We start from the raw sequence: 21930 nt of genomic DNA on the forward strand, positions 1-21930 counted from the left end.
ACACCTGTTACTGATTACTTCATTTCTCCATGCTATATAAACATGTGTCACAGCACAACTTTCTGGTTTCATTCCTGTTTCTCCAGTTCTCCAACCCTGTGTTGGTGTAATTCTCCAGTCTACCTGCTGATGGTGAGTTTTTACGTCTTTTGGTGAACGTCGACCTGTCGTCTTTGTTCTTCTGTCCTCATATCCTTATACCTACAAGGGAAAAGGAAACCAATTATCAGAAGTTGTTTTCATTTGAAGACTGGACACTTACCTGAGTTGCTGTTTGAAATTGCCCAACTCTTTAAGATAAAAATGTAAAAAATCTCTTTTTTTTTGTGATTTATCACTAAAAATCTTAATCTAAAACTCGTTTTCTTTCAACTAACACAGGTCTTGTATTTCTTTTGGGAACTGATTAGTCTTAGGCCTCATTGATCTGAACGTATGCACCTTAGTTTTCAAATGTTGCTGTTTATTATCAATTATTTATCTGTGCACATCACTTTGTAAAATCATAATCCCTTTTAATCTTCAATCAAAAGCATTAACATATCTGCTGCCTCAGTGATTTTTCTTCTCTGACATGTTCTTCAAACTAACATGAGATCACAGCAACAATGCACACATTGTCCAGTTTTACTTATTTTATTTTTTTCGTTCCCTGGGATACAAGTATGTCTCAATAGGGAAGAATTTTTTTTTATTTTAACAATAAATCTTAGACTTGCTAACACAGGCATTAGATAACATTACACCAATAAAATAAATGTTACGGGAACAGTTAAACTATGTAAACTGCTACTGAATTCTACTGTAAATGTAGTGAAGATAGTAGAGGCACAACGAAGGGTGTGCGATTTATTGACAAAGGTAAATCTTAGTTGTTTTTCTGTTTAAAATAACTAAACAACATTTTGCCTATTGTGATTTTTTTTTTTTTTTTTTTTTTTTTGCACTGGTACATTGGCTGGTTCAGGCCTTTTTTGTGTCTTAAATGTAACTCGATATCAACTTGTTTGTTGACCTGTTAAATTAAAATTATGGACTGTTTAAAATGTATCACATTAATTAAATGACACTGTTGCTTGTATGATATTATAAAAACTTGTTAATTGCATTCTAGGCGACATCACAAATTAACATTTTGTGACATTCGATAATGACAGCTTACATATTGTTAAAACAGTTACAATATCACAGATGATAAATATCACACTACCTACTTTTCACACATGACCTATTTGTGAATCTCAGCATGTTTTTCTGCTGTCTGTAGGCCTCTTTTACCACTGAATTGCATTTTGAGATCTGTAACTCAGCTGAATACAATTTTTTGAGATCCCTGCCTGTTGCTCTTTTCTATTGTGGCCATCAAGCTTTTTTAAAAGCGAGAACACGTTTATACTCCCAACACTGATGCATTTTCAACTGACAATATAAAGCTCAATTGCATCCATCACAATGCATTTTTTCTTCCTGCCTCTAAATGTATTCACATTTTTTTAAAGGTGCAGTCCATAGTTTCCTGCGTACAATGTTCTGCTTTTCAATGTCCAGCTCAGAACGCTCTATTGTCTGGATTTATTGATCGACCTTTCCACATCATCTGTCTCTACAGGCAGAATCCAAGCTGAGGTCTTCTGCAGTTCAGCTTTTTTTCCAAGACTAAGACAAACTTTAGGTGATTATGTGCCGACGAGCCTGAGTTTGAATAGCTGGGATCTTTGGCCTTGAGATGAAGCCTGTAGGTCTCTCGTAACACGCTGTCACATGATGGCAGCTGTTCACAATGGGATTATAAACTCTTCCCGCTTCCAACTCCATCACTGTCACCGTTAGAGATGTTTAGCATGGTAATACATTGCATGAATTATTGCCTAACTGCTTAAATCATCAGAAAGGAAATTAAACCCTTTTGTAACTCTTTGTAGTAATGTCGTTTTCATTCGTATATTGTTATTACAGCTTGGTTAAAAGGGCTAATACAGTAGTAATCCATTTTTATGTTATAAATGCTTATTACATTTATCTTTGGAGTAGCTGATTCTTATCAGGATTATTATCATTAACTAAAACCAAAACTATAAAAATTATTCTAAAAACATTACTTGAAATAAACATTAAGTAATAATCTAGTAAGAATAAAAACACATTTAATTTAGGCGACATTTCTCATTTTAATTTAGCTAAAACTAAATAAAACAACTAAGTCTTAATAAAAAAAAATTTTTTTTTATATATATATATATATATATATATATATATATATATATATATATATATTTTTTTTTTTTTTAGTTAATAAAAATGACAAAAACACAAAATGACTAAAACTAATATTAAAATGAAAACTGAAATATAAACTAAAATCTGAATCAAATCATTAAAATTGTAGTTACATCTCTCTCTCTGTATGTGTGTGTTGTATAGTCTTTGTAAGTATACCACTTGTTCATTTAAATATGCAAATTAATACGTTAAAAAAAAAGGTTATAGGAGTTAAAAAATTCTAAATATTAAAAACCGTAACCGTTAATCATTGTTAATAAAACAACAGTGAATCTGATGCTACAGTAGTTAGACTTGGTGGAAGATTCAAGATAAAATACAGATAAAAATGTACCATTTCAATTCAACTGATATTTCATGTGGACATTTATTAATTTGTTGATCAGCCGTGTAATACATGAGATATTGTGTGAGGTGTCAGATATCGTTATCACTGAATAAACCTCAACGGATATTCATACGAGGATGCTTAAAGGGATAGTTCACCCAAAAATGAAATGTTGTTAATTTACAGTAATTTATGCCTTTAATGCAATATTCTGATAGTCACGTTGCTGCTTTCTGTTTGCAAACATTACTATATAATGACGTTTTTCTCCAACCAATTGAAGTTACAGGGAACGTTCACGAAACTGACACTATTCACCTTTAAAACTCAGCGGACCAGCAAACAGCCAAGTGATAGCTTCATAAAACTCATAATGGCCCCTACAGCTCATTTGCAGGGTAACTACCTTTGGATTTAAACAGTGTTGCCTTGTGTCAGTATTGCGCTGTATTGGTTTCACCGAAATGCTTCGGCTCTCTGGGAAGAGGTGGTGTATCGCTCCTAATAAACGGCGAGTGGAGGAAAGAGGGAAAGATACGCACCCCTGCTGAGTAATGCTTACAGGAATCACAAACGCTCAGTCGAGCATCTTGGAAACACACATTTGCTTGTCTTCTCGATTGCATGTGCTGGATTAAGAGGAGGTTTAGTTAATTGGAATAAATGGTAATCTTTTTCCACGTGCATCTGGCAAACAATCAGAGCGGTAGAGAAGATGTGGGTTACACATTAGCATTGCATCAGTCCAGATACGTATGCTTTTGTCATATACATGAATTAATAAAAAAAGAACCTATTTTTAAAACATTAATGCGGAAAACAGACCATGAAATATCTAGAGGGGAACAGAAAATCAGCTTCATCCTTGCACGAAATGTGCCTGGTAATAAGATCGAGAGGAACTTAATGCATCTCTCGACCATCAGCGTTACATTAAGCTGTGTATAACTTCCAAACATACAGTATACTATACATCTGAAGCACATTTACATTCTTAACAGACAGAAATAACTCATGCAGTGTACAAATCACATTATTAGCAAATATCCATGGCTCTGGTCCTTTTCGATCGAAAGCACTGCATTTGACTTAGTTGACCACAACATTATTTGCCTGGAGTCTTGTCTAGGACTTTTTACAGTGATTTCATTCATATTTGTCCAATAGGTGTTTTACTGTTTAATTGGGATATTACTCCTCTACTAACACTCCTCTCAGTTGTGGTGTTGAAGCTTTATAATGGCATTGGAAATAGCGGTCAAGCTTTTTGAAGCAAAATAAAGTGCATCCATCCATCATAAAAAGTGCTCCACATGGCTCCAGGGGGTAAATAAAGGCCTTCTGAATCAATGCATTTGTGTAAGAAAAAAAGTCCACATTTAAAATTGTATAAACCGTCGTTTTATAAACGATCTGACCACAGACCACACTCAATTAGATTTATCTCTGATCACCAGAGATGCTGTTATCTGTGTTATTCCATTGATTCTGTCACGGTGCACAGAAGCTGCCAGCTTCATCATTTTAAATGTGGCTCATCACGCACAAAGTCATGCTTTTGTTATGATTTTCAGCATCAGTCTCCCTGCAGCTGCATGGTGAGTATTGCTTTTGCAAATCGTCTTTATTGAGCTAACACTGTGGTTCTCAATTCCAATCCTCACGTACCACTGCTTTGCATATTTAGTCTCTCTTTATTGAACACCTGATTGATAACCAGCTAGTTAGAAGAGAGCTGCATACATTAACGGTGTTCAGAATGACATTACAGAGTCTTACTACACAAAACTTACTAGAGAAGTGTGAAATATGAACAACTGAGCCAACAGGGTTTTAGAAAGTGATAGGAATTTATTCAAGCACTGGCAAGTCAACTTTTATAAGGAGATATTATATCCATTATTTTTTAGATGTTGGGTTGCTTTTCAGAAAGTTGAACTCAGAGATATGTGCGCTAATTAAATTGAAGAGTATTGTTGTTTGATGATAAAAGTGCTTTTTCTTTTCCCAACTTAGAATAGAGAGAAGTTTAATTAATATAAAAAAAAATGTGGGTGAAAAGAGTAAACTCTGAAAAGAATAAACAATTTTCACAGTAAAATTAAAGATGTAAATTATGCACACCTACATGAGGTGAAAACTTCAGCCATATTTTTGGTCCTCTCTCACGGTGACTGCATTTTAAGACCCAATGACAAGCTGAATAATTTTTATTACGATTTCACTTTTGCGATTTTCAAAACAAATTCCTTGTTTGCAATAAAACTCTTTCTGATACTAATTGACAGATAATTTATTCAAAAGTGTCAAACATGGTTTCAGAAAATTTCACAGAAAAGTTTTTTTTTTTTTTTGTATAATTCATCCACACCATTAGGTGTCAGTATAAAGTCAAGATCACTGTGTGATTTTTCTAGAAAAACAAATGATTCGTTTCGAAAACGATTTCTAAGAAACACCATTGAAAGTTTAACAGAAATCACCAAAACACACTCGTAGCCAATCATCAATAAGGGGGTGTGTCCAGTAGTGTTCAGGGAGGAGTCTTTCTTAAATTGAATGTTTGTAAATTTGGGGGCGGGGCTATCAAGATAGGGATGTGATTGTTTTGGCATGTTTTTCAAATATCAAGTGTTTTTCAGAAATCGCTTAAGTCAAGTCACCTTTATTTGTATAGCGCTTTATACAACACTGATTGTGTCAAAGCAGCTTCACAGTGTAAAACAGAAAAATAACAAACAAGTCAGTATTGCTCCGTTAACACATAGTAGTAACTTCCTAACTCTAGTGCATAAATCAGTTTGAAGTAATTGACTGAAAGTAATGTTCTCCCAAGAACAATAAATTCACACTGGCCAGAGTATGTTATATATTTGCTTTTGCTTTGCATTGTCCTTGTTGTGTCTCCTGAGTGCTGAAACTGTCAGTGGTCTGTTAATGAGGTAACTGAGGGTGTGTGTGTGTGTGTGTGTGTGTGTGTGTGTGTGTGTGTATTAATGAGCGAGAGACAGTCTGTGAAGGACAGTGTTCAGCTGATGTTATCTGTAGTATCTGTACCTTATCTCAAAAATAGTCCTTTACATGACAGAAACTTTTCACTCCCGTACAAGCTCTACATCGTTAACAAAAGCGGAGACAACAAATCCCTCTCCTCCTTCACTCCCTGAAGGCGATCACTTTAGTGCAATATGCAAACTAGAGCTTCATGCTTTTATACTCTCATGCCTGAATTAATGAAATCCAGTATACGGATTTGAGCTTGTGCCGTAGACTGCGGTGCCAAAACCCTTTAATACCAAGATCAACATTTGAATGTTTCTGTTGTGTCATTGCTTCCTGCTGTGATGCCTGAAATATTACCAGACACTTCAATATGTTTGCTTTTATTTCCTACTGTGGAAGGATTTAATATCGGCCGCACTCATTGCACACTGTGATTTAAAGTTAATGCGAATAGCTTCTCGCGACCCATTTTACTTCTGTAATGTGAATGAAAAAGGACATTTAAGAAAACAAATGTTAGGCGAGATTTGAATGGATATTGAAAAGAGGACGTTGCATGCCAGAATGAAGATAAATGTGTTTTATCTGTGGAAAAACTAATACAGGAGTCGTCACAAACAGGATCATTAAAGTTCGGTTGGTAGTCTAAGCAGGTATTTGTTTTAAAACATTTTTATTCCTTATATTGGTTGTTGGATGTTGAATCTGAATGTAGTTCAGTGATGTGGCTACTGGTGATTGTTAGTGGATGCAGTGTTACACATGTTTATTCATGTATTCCTGGTTTATAGTAAAACAACAATAGGAAACTCAACAAAGAAATACAGATAGACATGTCTGATGAGCCGATTTTACACAGACACTCATTTACATACTGCATGATAATCTTTTGCAGCAAGGTCAGTGTCAAGTGGCCATGCACAGACATTTTAGTGAGGTGTTATAAAACTAAATTGCTTTAAATTCACATTTATATATCTAAAAAATGATGGTTAAAGTGCTATTTTTGTTGCTGATTTTTTTTTATTGGTTTAGCATTTTTGTCACTGTCAGGGTCGACCTAATGTCACCCACATAAGGATCGTTCTCTGTGTTTGCAGCTTTATATATTCAGTAGTTCTCATGGTTTTGGCAACACAATACAGACTCTGTGTTTAATGACTCTCTGAGGATTGGATCTAATCCGTAAACGTGGGTTAACATCCATACAGAGTTTGCTTTATTAAAACATTGAGAACGATAGGTTCATTTGGCTGTGTTTATTAGTAATTCTAATGAAATGTTTGTCAGTGGCTTGTCATGTTAATGAACAACACTCTCTGGTCATTTCAGGGATTTGCATAAAATATAAATCTTTGAATACTGTTTTCAGTTTCCTTTACACATTACACCCTTAAATGATGACACTCCGAGGACTGACAACGCTACGAATACAAAAACAACAAAAATGCAAATGTGGCCTGTTGTTAGGTAGACATTTAAGTTTAAAAAAACATTTTAGCCTGCTCTTCCTTAAGCACAGCACTGCATTTTTAAAGTGATGGTTCACCCAAAAATTTACATTTGCTCACCTTCAGGCCATCCAAGATGCAGATGAGTTTAATTTTCATCAGATTTGAAGATCCAACTGGCTTTGAGTGTAAAATAGTTTATATAATTTAAGTTAACTTTCCAAAAGTTTCCAAAAAAATCTAGAATCTGTTCATAAATTCAGTCGAAATATTCTGCCTCTTTCAACCCTAATTAAAATTAGATTATAGTTATTTTATTATTTATATATTTTTTTTTTACTTTAAATCCTTTATCTTGCCACAAGACCCAATGTTCAAAACATGGTTACAAGCTTGACTTTATGATATTCTGGTCTGTACACTGAAAAATATAAAATAAAAATAAAACAAATTTTCCCTCAGAAATCGCTAGTAAACTTTGCAAACAGTTACAAAGAAACAGCAAGTAACACATTGTATTATCTATCAGTGTGCGATTTATTTATAGTCTACAATAGTATCGTAATTACCATATTCGGTAACACTTTATAATAACTGCACACTATTAATCATTAATTAAGCATTAGTTAACAGATATTCATAATTTATAAAGCATAAATAGACATTAATAGGTAGTTTATAAATACAGATATAAATTTGATTTAAAAGCATATCTATAATGTGTTTAATTTTATAGTAATACTTTTTTTCATTTTCATTGAAGTATAGCATTGCCAGTGATTAATAAGATCACAAGAAATTGTAATTACATGTAGTAAATTCAGGTAGTTATAAAGCATGTAGTAGTGGTCAGTTAACTATTTAAGTGAGCTCATCTAAAGTGAGGACTAGTTCTGCCTTGTAAAGCATTTATAAAGGATATTTATAAAAGCTCAGTTATCTTCTAAACAGAAAAAGGACACAAACACAACACAGTGATACAGAACGTAGAAATATTATAAGCCTTTAAATCTCTCTTGTAAAAGCTTTACAAAGCATAGATAGTCCTCACTTTAGATGAGTTAAAAAAATAGTAAACTAACAACTACATATGGTTTATAACAACCTGAATTACAGTAGAAATACATATTAATAAACAATTTATTAACACATTAATTTTTACTATGTCTGATTAATAAGATGTATGAATGTGCATTTAAATAGTTTATTAATCATTTACTTACAATTTCTAAGTGATCTTATGAACCACTGACAACTCCTTAATAAGTGGTGTGTAAATAATGCTATACTTAATTTAGAAATGATAAATTGACCATTAATAAAGTATGAAAAAACAATTAAATACATTATAGATATGCTTTTAAATCAAGTATAAAGCATTTATATCTGTATTTATAAACTGCTTATTAATGTCTATTAATGCTTTATAAATGATGAATTAACTGTTTCTAATGATTAATAGCGTGCAGTTATTATAAAGTGTTACAGTCTCATAAAGGAATTAGTCTAATAAAATACATTTATAATTCAAGATGCGGGGGGTGTCTCCATATGACTCTTATATTCTTTAAAATTTATATCGTCTGATATAGTTAATATCACGAGTGAATTTTGTTCTCCAAAAACCAGCATGATTGCAAATGCGATATTGATTTAATGACGAGCTCAATAAAAAAGAAGCAATTATTATGTGACTTATATTTTAAGAAACTACGGTTCTTGTTTTTGCTGCATTTCGACAATAAAAGTAGTTTCGACTAATTATCGTTATCGACACAATTCCAGACAATATTGAGATGTACGTTTTTTTTTTGTTGTCATTATCGCACACCCCTACAACCATCTATAACAACTCCTCAGTATGCTGCATTTTCTTTTAGGTATTATTCATGTCCATAGCACGAACTGTGTCGAACAGGATACATTGCACATTTTAATATTTAGAGTTAAGACTTAAACGAATAGTATTTGTGATACTCGTTTTCTTAATGACCACATTGTATTAATGGTTTAATTAATGCAGAATGAATGCAATTCTCTAGTGCTTTTTCAATAGCCATCCTCCAGTATACAGTACAGCACACGTATTGCACTTTATGCTCCATTCAAATGAACAAACAATATGGCAAACTGGCTTTCAGCCCAGATTTGATCTTATTTGTGTATTTAGTTGTTAGACGATGCATTAGCGTTGACTCATGACTATGCATCTATTTTTCTTTTAAATAGCTGATGTGACTGCAAAATGTTCACACGTTTGGTAGTTTTTAATAGGGATCTGTCAGCAATGTGAAACTGTATGTAACTTTACCAAATATAGCTAGACACTCCCACTGCAAGATACACATTGGCTGCTATTGTAAACCGTTAAAACACTATAACTTGCATAGGAAGTAGAATTATTTTAGCCAGGTTTTTTAGGAAACACGAGCTTGCCCAGCTGCACTGGGGGTGGAAATAAACCTCCAAGTCCAACCTCTGGTGTTGATTGTGAAGGTAATTGGAAAAGTAGGTTGCGCAGGAGGTGGCATATAGAGTGTAATTGAGTGCAGAACTTCTGGAAGTCCTCAGTGAACCTTTAATTAAATTTCATTTGGCATCATAAAGAGGGCAACTTCAGCATCATGACTGACTCATCCCTCACTTAAAGTGTGTAGGTTTGATTTTGGCATTTTTGGTAGCCATTAGCTCTGGATTTTTCTCACATTGGTGCCCTTTGTTTAGTCACGAGTTGTCAAACATTGGCGATACTCGTGTGCTATATTCATGAACAAGTATGTAACCAGTGAAACGGTCCGTGTCATTACATCAATAGTGCTATATCCCCCTACTTTCTACATAAAGCTGTAATATATCCACAGCCAGCACAATTGCAATGTAACTAATATGATAAAATAGTCTTTCAGTATTACGATAACTGTGATTTCTGAGCTTAATGGTCTTGGACTCTAGTGGTGGTGTTGTTTGTGAGTGTGTGGCCGTTATTGCTTTCCCGGATTAAAGTTGGATGTGAAAGACTTGCTGGGTCATGATTCTTCTGGGATCCAGACATCCGGGACAGGACCTGGAGCTATTAGCTGTTATTGCCATCGCTCTTTCTCTATCAGCCTTCTGCTCCGGAGTAAATTTCAGCAGCTGAACTGATGACCACAGACTCGGAGGTCGAACTCTTTAGTTGATTTCTGAATAGCTGTTGTCGTCTGATATGAGTCTCCTCCTGCAAAAGCGAGTGCAGTGCATGCTGGGGTGTCCCGTCTCTCTCTGTCAGGGCTTTGTCATGCATTGTCACTGACCCGCACCTCACAGTGGCTGTCACGCCGGGCATTATAATGAGCTCCTGCCCTGTCATTTCCACCTCCTTCCCTCCACGCTTCTGCCTGACAGAAATCAAACAGACAGTCACCAGAAAATGTTCTGGGATAGTGAGATGCACCAGCTAAATCTAGCTCTTTACCAGTTATTGCTGGCACAGAATCTACATGTTTGCTTTAATCTCTGATCTGTTTATCCAATCAGCTTTGCTGAAACAGTCTTTACAAGAGATTCAAAATACTATTCCATTCTAGCATGTCACATTTAAGCCAATGTATTACTTGCCATTTATATGTAAATAACTCTGAAAGTTACTAGCAAATTTACTTATCAGTTAGTCATCTCTTCCTGTTTTAATGAAACTCGATGTTCTGAATTGGTCAGTTTGATTTGAGTTATTTATTTATTTCCGTGTGTGTGTGTGTGTGTGTGTGTGTTACAGTGATGCAGAGATGTTGTCGTTGTTGCTGTTTATGATTGATAGTGCTCTCAAAAAGAAAAATTCTACTCCACGATATTTGTTCTGTAGTTTTGCTTTGTTTTGTTTGATAAATTGCAGGTTTTCTCTTATTTCATAGTCCAGGGTTCCCTTACGCATGGATGCACATGCATACTCTTCAAAAACTATGCTTATCGGGGACATGCTGAAATCTAGAGATTACTATGTAATCAAATAAAATGTGTGATAATGTACTGCATGTTTGTACTAGTTTGCTTATTGTGACTATTAAAACCCACGTCACAGTAACAGGAAAATACACTTCTAACGAAGTTTTGGAACGGTAGTTTCAGCCACATAAAACAAGGTTTTAATGCTATTTGATCTATATTTTTTAGGAAACACACACATACAAAAAAAATACATCTTATGTCTAAACATTGTTGACCACAGCTGGCTAACAATGCCTTTTGGAAACTCTCTCCGGGCTTGAAATGACTTGAGGGTGAGAAAATGTATCACGTTATTCTTTGTGTGTGTGTGTGTGTTCTTGTTTTTGTATCATATCAGGACACAACTCTGTATAATGACATGGGTATGACACAGGTATTACAAGGAGAGGGTGACTTATGAGGACATAACCCATGTCCCCATTTTATAAAACACTTATAAATCATACAGAATGAGTTTTTTTGAGAAAGTAAAAATGCACAAAGTTTCCTGTGAGGGTTAGGGTTAGGTGTAGGGCCATAGAATATACAGTTTGTACAGAATAAAAACCATTACACCTATAGGATGAACACACTTTACACAAAAACAAACGTGTGTGTGTGTGTGTGAACTTTCCCTTTTAAACCTAACACATTTATTTATGTGGAATCTTTTGCTTGAAGTGTGCTTGTGATGCATTTCTGTAAAATGCATGCCGCTTGGTTTGACCTTCTGTTATCTAATGCAATGACATTCATACATTTTTCAGTGTAGCAGATAATTGTCAGGGGAGCATGATGTTCCAGGAAGCTTTGCTCTTTCCCCTCTCTGTTGGTGTGCTGATGATGAGCGAGGAGCGTGTGCTGTCATACGTGGCTCCTGACGACAGACAAGATGAGCTGGAGGTTACTGAGATCCTGATGTTTCCTTATTGCAGCTCACCTCTTCCTTTATAATTGGCTGCTGTTGATAAGATCCTAGCGGCGGTGGCGGCTCTCAGACAGCGATAATGCCAGCTTCAGAGCATCAGTCGATAGATTAGGTCCACTAGACAAATTCCTCTTCATTGCCTGCCAACACTCTGTAATGACGCTCTGACATCAATCTCAGAGAGTGTTACCGTATATACACACACTTGTGTCATCGGCGTCTGCATGTCTCACACCAGCCAAATCCATTTTCTTCACGTTCTCAGGAAGCCTCCATGTCCTCCGTGAAATGATGTCTGACTCACAGACCATGGAAAACATCATGGAAGGATATACCGCATTTTCCGGACTATAAGTCACACTTTTTTTCATAGTTTGGCTGGTCCTGCGACTTATAATCAGGTGCGACTTATTTATCAAAATTAATTTGACATGAACCAAGAGAAATGAACTAAGAGACATGAACCAAGAGAAAACATTACCGTCTCCAGCCGCCAGAGGGCGCTCTATGCTGCTCAGTTCTCCTGCAGTCTACACTGAAGACATAGAGCGCCCCCTAGCGGCTGTAGACGGTAATGTTTTCTCTTGGTTCTTGGTTCTAAATAAATGGGACTTATAGTCCAGTGCGACTAATGTTTTTTTTTTCCTCATGACGTATTTTTGGACTGATGCGACTTGTACGAAATTTTTTTTTTTACAATCTACTAACACCCTACTGACCGTTAGGAATGGACCTTCAATGTATCTTTTTTCCCTAAAAGTCATATGTTTGCTTATGGATCAGAATTCATACAAATTTGCCGCCGATTCACCAAATTCGTAAAAGTTGCATTTTCTCATGAGATCTGTGTAGCTGCATTGTGGAAAAAAAAAAACATTTAGTAAACGCTTCTGTAGTTTTAAGTGACTCACTTTTGCTAATTGTTTGTTAAGGTGTTGATGTGATTTTTATGCATGAGTAATAACAGATTAGCTTGTGTGAGTTGTAAACATATTTTGTAGTTTTCGTGAGCACTTTAATATGATACACAAAAGCAATGTGATTTTCATATTCAGCATGTCAAACTTAAAAGAAACATTAAAAATAATGCTTACTGTGTTTAGTAGCATATCGCTTTATTTTATATCACTGGAAAACTGGTGAGACATGGTAAAGAAAACAATTTCTAACTTTCTTGCATTCTACCTTCAAACCTTTTGTCCTGTACCTAGACATTTGAGTAGTTCTGCAACATCAGACAGAGGAGCATTTTGACGTGTTTGACTTCAAAAGAGATCGAATAGATTAAAGGCAAGAAGGATGTCAAGTTTCCCCGAGCAGCGCTTACACTAATACATCTTTCCCTCCTGTTTAATGAGAGATTCTTCTGTTTTAAGTGTTAAACAGATCTGCTTGTCTATTACACCTGCTGTTTGAAAGACATTACACAAAGATTTCGGTTTCACACAGGAAGCAGGCCAGACATGCATTCATGAAGCTTTCTGACAGCTGCATTGCTCATTTTTGTCCCCTCAGTGCCAAAAAAATAGAAAACCTAAGAATGTGTCTCTTATGTGGGAAGAGTGAATTGCTGAGCCTGTCAAAGACGCATCCCTTTGGGAGAACAAACCCAGGGGGTACAAAAAGAAGCATCACTAGGGACTAAGTGGTACTGTACCAACAAACAAAACTGATTCAGTTCCCAGGGAATTATGTGAGAGCAAGACCGGGTATGTGTTATAGGAGAAGCTGAAAATCAAGGATCAGATGTCTCCATGTGAACAGAATGTGTAATGAGGACATCACCTGTGTATCTCACCTCAAGCCAAGTCTTGTCTTTAAGAGAGCAGCTTGTTTTCGTCGTAAAGTTGTGGATCAACCACCTGTTCTACTATAACAAGCTCAGTAACACATGGACATGTCCAGCTGTGCTTATTTTTGCTATTCCTGCTTGTTCAGTAAAGATTATTTGGCATACACTATGCGATGAAATAAAGAACATAAAGTCCCCAAAACAGTTTTACCCAGCCGGCTCCGTTAGCAAAAATGCTAATGCTAACGCTAATGCTAACGCTAATGCCTGGCTCACCCCAGGGATCTTCTGTTCATTAATCACCACGGTCAGGAATCAAACTTGACTTTGTGTTGGAAAGCCAGATTCTGTGCTGGCCATTGTTTGTTTGAAACCATATAGCTTGGTGTTTAGTGTGCAAAAGCTGCTTTAGAAGATTTATGGAAAGGGTCATTCAGAAATCATTGACATCCCATGAGTAGATTGTCTTAAGAGTGTGTTTGATTTAGGCCTGTCATGGATAAATAAATATGACATTAAATCCACCAGTAGGTGGCAGCAAGTCCCTGTCTTCATGAGTGATTCATTGAATCATTCATTCAAGCGATTCTTTCAAAATGCTTGATTCATTTAGAAACAAAGGGTGCTTCTCAAACGTCCTACCGAGGCTGAGTCCTTCCTAGTTGAGTACTTCAGAGTCGTCCTTCATATAAACTATTTTTGTTAGCAAAAAACAAAAACAAAAACAAAAACAGACAGTATTGTGTCTAAAGTGTAACTCACTCAACATTAACATCTTGTTTGTTGCATGAAATCAATGTGCGTTTGGCTTTATGGCATTTACTTGTGTGATATTATTTACTATATAAAAAATAAGTTAAACTTCAAAGAAAGTAAAATGTTTTCAATTAGAAAAAAAGTTGAATATGTGGTTACAAATAGTATAAAGATAGTGTTCAGATGAGTGCAGAATGCATTAATATTTTAAGAGAAACACTATGCAGACATACTAGCGTTAATAATAAACAGCTACTTCAGTAAAGAAAGATGTGAGATGTTTCTTATGCAGTAAACACTAGTGTTAATGTTAGGTAAAAAATTTTAACACTAAGTTGCTTTGGACAAAAGCGTCAGCTAGGGATGCACGATAATATCGGCACAACATCGGTATCGGCCGATAAAAGCTTAAAATGACCATCATCGGTATCGGCCGATATGAATATTTCTGCAGATGAGCCAAACCGATATTCTCCAAGTGAAATAATTGACCTGTTTTTCAGGTGTGAATGTCTGTCTACATTTGTAAAATAATACATTTATGGTAGAATCAGTACAGAAGAGATACATGGATTTCTCTTCAGTAAAATTAAAGTTTAAATATATCAGGCGAAAATGTTTATATATATCGGTATCGGCATCGGACAAAATTATTTAGAAAATATCGGCATATCGAATATCGGCCAAAATCGAATATCGTGCATCCCTATATAATAGTTGAGGCAAATTCTCTAAAGTTAGCTAAAGAGTGGTTGCAGTTCTCAGTGCAGCTAACAATAGTTAAACTGTTATTTACAGAAGTTGTTGACTGGAAATGGTGCTGAGAAAGTTTGTGGTTTAGGCTTTAAATGTTATACCATTAGAAGAGACTGCTTTGGTGCGCAATGCGAAGGTTTGAGTGACCTGTGAAGACCTGGTGTAATTGTTAGGGAGACCCGCACGAGTGTTAGTGATGTGAAAGCAAAGGGTTCAGTTAATAGAGGAACATCAGCTGTGCACAGCCATTGTTCATGCTAAGATGAGGATCTTGACATTTTACTGAGGCTATTGTGCTCGTTACAATAAGATTTCCAGCATTGTAATCACTGGCTTTGACGAAACACAATGAAATTGTAGTGAATTAGCCTTTTTGAGAGTATTTCTGCACAGAAGCTTCTACATTCAACGTAAGGGTCAAGTGGATTCTTTACAGGATTGAATCTTAGTCATTTAGGAAAATGTATTCAGCTTGCATTCTCACTAGCATTCATAGGTGTTCATGTGTAGTGTTTACATCTATATGTATGTATGTTTATGAACATTTAGAAATTTATTGACCGCCTCTGAAGCATTTATCTATACAAGCATAATAATGGAAAGACCCATATGATTTTTTTTTTTTTTTTTTTGTGAATGAAGTTTTATTGTTACAGTTTAATATTACAAAGTAGACAGGCAAGTGAAAGCAACTAATAATATATATTAGTATATATTACACACACACACACACACACACACACACACACACACACAAATTATGTAAATATTATGTAAAACAATGTTATTAATGTTAATATATTATATAAATGTATATGCAATTCTTCAAAACTTCATACATAAAAAATGATCAACTTTTATTAATAATTTATTAAATGCAATAAAATAAATCTGTGCCATTTATTATCTTGTCTTAAAGAACTAATAAATCTTAAGTAGTTAAGCAGTGCTTTTTCCATTGGTTAGGTTTTATCTTCCTCAGTTAAGAAAAATAGCATTTGAATGATACTTTTTCCACAGTTTTTGCTTGAACGTGTTACACATCTAATCATTTCTGTAATACAGTTTCATTTTAATTTTGCAACTTATAAAGCATTAAAATTAGTATTCATTTTACAAATTAAAACTAGTGTGTGAAATGGGAAATGAAAATTATGACATTTTTATTTTCATTTTTATTTTGCACCAAAACGTATATATACACAAATTATGTAAATATTATGTAAAACAATGTTATTAATGTTAATATATTATATAATTGTATATGCAATGCTTCAAAAGTTCATACATTAAAAAAATAATCAACTTTTATTAATGTATTAAATGCAATAAAATAAAACTGTGCCATTTATCATCCTGTCTTAAATAACTAGTAGTTCTTAGTTAAGTAGTTTAGCAGTGCTTTTTTCCATTGGTCATGATTTATCTTCCTCTGTGATCCAGGACTGATTCCACTTCAAAATATACTGCTAAAAATAGAAATAATGCTTAAATAAAGGAACATTTTCATTATTAGCTCCCCAATCCATCTATAAATAAGTGATTAATCATTTGACCACTGTGTCACCTTTCTTCATCTTTGTCATCATAGCAGAATACCCTTTCTTTGCATATTTAAAAATAAGCCATGATTACAATCTTGATTGCGTTTTTTTTTTTTTTTACCTGATTGTGCTCTGAATGTCTAATTCTGGGGTGTAATCAGCCGGATTTAATCAGTCTGCTCCTGTTAACTTGTATGCAGACTGATGATGGTTTAATATAATGAATGCATTGTGAATCCAGAATGTCTTGTGGACTGTGAATGTGGGTGAAGGGTTAATCATGTGTTGGTTATTGATAGCTGCTCTGTTAACCTCCTCAGGTCTTAGAGCTCAGAAGATACTGTCAGACCCGGTTTCTCCTGCTGTCTCCCTCTTGAAGCTCCTCACATGAACACACATATCCATTTCTTTCTTTATTAACACATTTTTGCTGTCTAGAGCCATACATACCATCCAAAGGGTCAGAAGCCAAAGAGGTGATTCTACATAATGCGACAAAATCCTATTCGAGATTTTAAAAGCTTGAACTGATTTTACATGTAAAGTCAATTCAAATGTATCTGTATAGTGCTTTTCATAATGCTCACTGTTTACAGAAATCATTATAGAGCTAAGAGGAAATATATTTTACATTTTGTGAAGATACAAGCATTCAGGCAGTTGAGATCTGCTATACAGTAGCCTATAAATCACTCTATGAGAGCATACTATACAGATAAAGTATAGTTTTCAACTTGCTTAGCAATAATACAGTCACATTTTACAAAAAATAAAAAATCATGCAGTGAAGATTTGCTTTCTAGTATATATCGCTTATTGTACTGTATGTGTGCAAATACAGAAGGATGTACAGTAATATATATCTATCTTTTTGCATGAAGCTGTTCCGGTGCAATAATACAGTTTATATTTCTGCATCGATACACAATCATGCAATCATTTCTGCAACTTAAGCTTGTTGTGAGATTTAAGAGTTGTGAGATTTAAACTCGCAATTGTGACTAGAATTTGCGATTGCAAGTTTATATCTCGCTATTCTTATGGATGCATATGGGTAGCAATATTTAATTTGGAATGTAATATGCAAAATGACAATGCAATATGTAAAATGGCAATGCATTTCTGTATTTACGTTTACATTTTCCAATACATTTGTGCAAAGCTTGGTGCAAATTGAAAACTAAATTACATACCGTATTTTTCGGACTATAAGTCGCATTTATTTCGAACCAAGAACCAAGAGAAAACGTTACAGTCTCCAGCCGCGAGAGGGCGCTTTGTTTTCAGTGTAGGCTAAAGGAGAACTGAGCAGCACAGAGCGCCCTCTCGCGGCTGGAGACTGTAATGTTTTCTCTTGGTTCATTTTTCTCTTAGTTCATGTCAAATTAATTTTGACTATGAAAATGCAATCGTAAGTGTCTTGACTGTGAGTGTTAATGCAATTAAGAAAAATAGCATTTGAATGATAATTTTGCCACAGTTTTTGCTTGAACGTGTTACACATCTAATCATTTCTGTAATACATTTTCATTTTAATTTTGCAACTTATAAAGCATTAAAATTAGTATTCATTTTACAAATTAAAACTAGTGTGTGAAATTATGTAATTTAATTTTCATTTTTATCTTGCACCAAACATTGCACAAATGTATTGGAAAATGTAAATGTAAATACAGAAATGGATTGCCATTTTACATACTGCATTGTCCTTTTGCATATTACATTCCAAATTGAATATTGCTACCCATATGCATCCATATATTCTGACATCTTTACTCAGAAGTGTGAGATATAAACCTGCAAATTCTGAGGAGATTACATTATTTTATTACAATTCTGACTTTATAAAATGCAACTGTGTGTTGTAAATTCAAAATAGTGATACCTAAACTTTCAGTCCTGAGAAAAAAGTTACAATTTCTCGTTTATATCTAAGAACTGTGAGCTTTAATACCTTGAAATTCTGATTTTATAACTTGAAATTGTGAAGTTTATATTACGTAACTCTAAAAAAGTCGCAATTACGGTTTTCATTTTTTATTCACTGGCAGAAACAGGCTTCCATATAATCCAGACAGAAGACAGCCGAAGAAAAATATAAATTAAAATGCATGTTTAAATCTACAAATCACACAACATTTATTTACATATTTTGAGATATTTACATATTTTCTTCCACAGAGCCGAGCTGAAGAAATGCAGCCTGGATTTGTTGTGTTATCTGTCTGCTTTGCATTTCTAAACAAGCTATAGTCATTATTCTGTGGTTTTATGTAGATTTCTCTGCATCTGTTCATATTCTTGTTCTGGCTTTGACATCTCTTCATTTAAAACCTCCAATCCAGATGGTGTCTTTACCTTACAACAAACGTTCACCAGTCTTATAATTTGGTAATATTTCACAAATTACTCACTGTCAAGGAGAAACAAATCCTGAAATTTTCTCAAAGGGAAATTATGCTAATGAGAGCTGGGCTATGAATATCGTATGAGATGTAATGTGCTGTTACCGTCCTCACTGCTGCTTGATTTATGACCACCAAAGCAAATATGTGCATCACATGCGATTTATACATAAATATGTGCAAATGTTTGCATTTTAACCTGTCCTGTGTTATAATATAGTTGTGTCTATTTATTATTATTCATGCTGAGCTCATTGCATTTGTCTTATTTCTTGTATCAGAGCTAACCGTGATGATAGATCGATCTCAAAAGAGGACGTCTCTGTTGACTTGAGGGTTGTATACAAATGGCATGGTGTGTTTTTATCACATTATTGGGTAAAGTGGTTTACTAGTGTGAACATGGTTTAATTTTTTGTAATAACTTTGTGTATTCCTTTCACAGGCACTAATAATGGTGTGTCTCTTTGGATAAAGGATCTGCTAAATGAAGAAATGTAAATGTATGGGTTGGTTTTTTGATGGACATAAGTCCAGTGAGGAACCTGACAAGTGCCTCTTTCAGGATTAGGAGCAAATTGTTGTTCCTCTGCAGTCATACTCAAGGCCTTATTGTGTTGCTGTGTGTGTGATGAGGAGTAATTCATCTGTAATTGGTGTGAGTGTCGCTGCAATTAGCCATGTAATAAATCTATAGCTGCTTTTTTCTTCTCCCAATAAATGCTGAATTGCAGCAGTCTTGTGGTAATTAATGTCCTCTCTGGCAGTGTAAGTGGGACTTGTATTCTGTCATGGCTTCTTGACTGAGCCATTAACTAATAATTGTTTCCTAGTTACATTTTAAATGAAAAGCTCATATCATGAAAAACTGAATTTTTTGAAGTTAAATTACCCTAAATTGGATCTGACCACAAACCCACAAGCTGTAAACACTGCAGTCCATTCTATATGTGAACAATTTGCATCGAAAGTCTTAAAGATGCAGTACCAAAGGCTTGTATAATTCTAAGTGTCTAAAAAATTAAAATTTGTTGAAAATGTACTCGCCCCCAGGCCATTTGAAGAAGTAGATGAGTTTCAAAACATGTTCATTCTTCATTTGTTTCTTCGATTCTTGCAAACACACAGCCTTTGGCTCCACAAGACATTAGTAGTTTGACTGGAGTTGTGTGGATTATTGTGATGTTTTTATCAGCTGTTTGGACTCTCATTCTGACGGCACCCATTCACTGCAGAGCATCCATTGATGAGAAAGTAATGTGTTACTACATTTCTCCAAATCTGATGAAGAAACAAATGGCCTGATGGCGAAAAAATTTTCAGAAAATGTTCATTTTTGGGTAAATTAGTCTATTCTTTCCGAAATGTTTCTCTCAGACATTGCACATAACTGCACAAAAGCTTCACATAAGTCTTGTTTTAGCTCGGTGCTTGATTGACAGGCAAGTGGGCGGTCCTTCGCTGCCATTAGAATGCATTCCACCTTATGCTTTTACATTATTACTTATGAGCATTTTCAAACATGCATGTAAGTGGACAAACTCGCGATGCTTTGTGGCCCGTATTTAGTTTTTTCCGAAAAGTTTTAGAACTACTGCCTCTGTCTGCATTTAATGAATGGTAAACAACAGCAATCACTTGGTGTTTTAAAACACCATTGTGATTAGTAATCATACAAATAATTGCCCATAAAACTTAATTTCTGAACCTGACACCAATCTGTGTAAAACAAATGGTGATATAACATAATTTGGGCTTTAAATGTCTACATCTCTATGCAACCGTGAAGGAAAGTAAACCAGACAAACAATAGATAAGGGCTAGCAATTGGTTTTCACCTTGCTAATGGCAAACACATACCTATATATGCAGTGTTTTGAGCCGGATGTGCGTTGTAGTCTGGATGTTGAAACAAACTTTGACAGGCTCTGTAGATAACTGCGCTTCAGGGCTCTCAGTGTTTACCACAATGATACATGCTTGTTATTGATTAAGAGTGTTTGGAGAACTTGGGTTAAGCAGTAGACCCTCCCTGACAACAGGGGGAGATATTCATAGAGAAACTTGTGAGATTCTTCATAAAACTTTTGATTGACAGTAAAATAAGGCCCATAGTGTAAGCAGAGGTGTCTCATGTTCACGTGGAAAGGGTCACACATACAGAAGGCAAGGATGGATTCCCAATTGAGAGCGAAATCATAATTAATTAATGCCAAAAAGCCTGTTCTGACTTGGAAGTGCTAGTCCAAAAGGGAGCAAGTGATCCACTTTCTTTTAAGAGTTATGAGACATTTCCAACTTGCCTCCAACTGGACTCTCTTGAGTAACAAGCAGATTTAAGGACATTATTTCAGGATACCTTTGGTCAGAGAGGATTTTCCAGGCAAATGGAGCGTGTGACAGAAACACGTGGAGCTGCACGATGACTTATTATTTGTTGCACCTGAAGTTTTCCGGGTTCGGAATGGAAGTAATTCATCACATAAATAGAAACTGGCTGTTTGCTAACAATGCACTTTAATATTTAACTACACTATTTTGATTTGAAAAACGTTTTTTTTTTTTTTTTGTGAAATAAATATGTACATTTGGTTTTCAACTGATTGCTGCTTGTGCTGAATGCTAGCTTGGAGTGGGGTCCATTATTCATCCAAACCAGGCTCTTTGGAAAAACTTCTCTATGATGACATTTCTGCAAAATTACTTTATGCCGCTTCTTGCATG

General features: G+C 35.0%; 1 long non-coding RNA gene across 1 annotated transcript; it reads left to right on the top strand.

Moving 5' to 3' along the window:
* Positions 1-62: 62 nt before the first annotated feature.
* On the top strand, positions 63-19928 carry LOC113058149 (uncharacterized). Its single transcript, XR_003277929.1, has 3 exons — positions 63-132; positions 19488-19561; positions 19652-19928. It is a non-coding gene; the product is annotated as an uncharacterized LOC113058149 (long non-coding RNA).
* The last annotated feature ends 2002 nt before the right edge of the window (positions 19929-21930 follow it).

This window comes from Carassius auratus, chromosome 39, assembly GCF_003368295.1.
Source record: "Carassius auratus strain Wakin chromosome 39, ASM336829v1, whole genome shotgun sequence".
NCBI classification, from domain to species: Eukaryota; Metazoa; Chordata; class Actinopteri; order Cypriniformes; family Cyprinidae; genus Carassius; species Carassius auratus.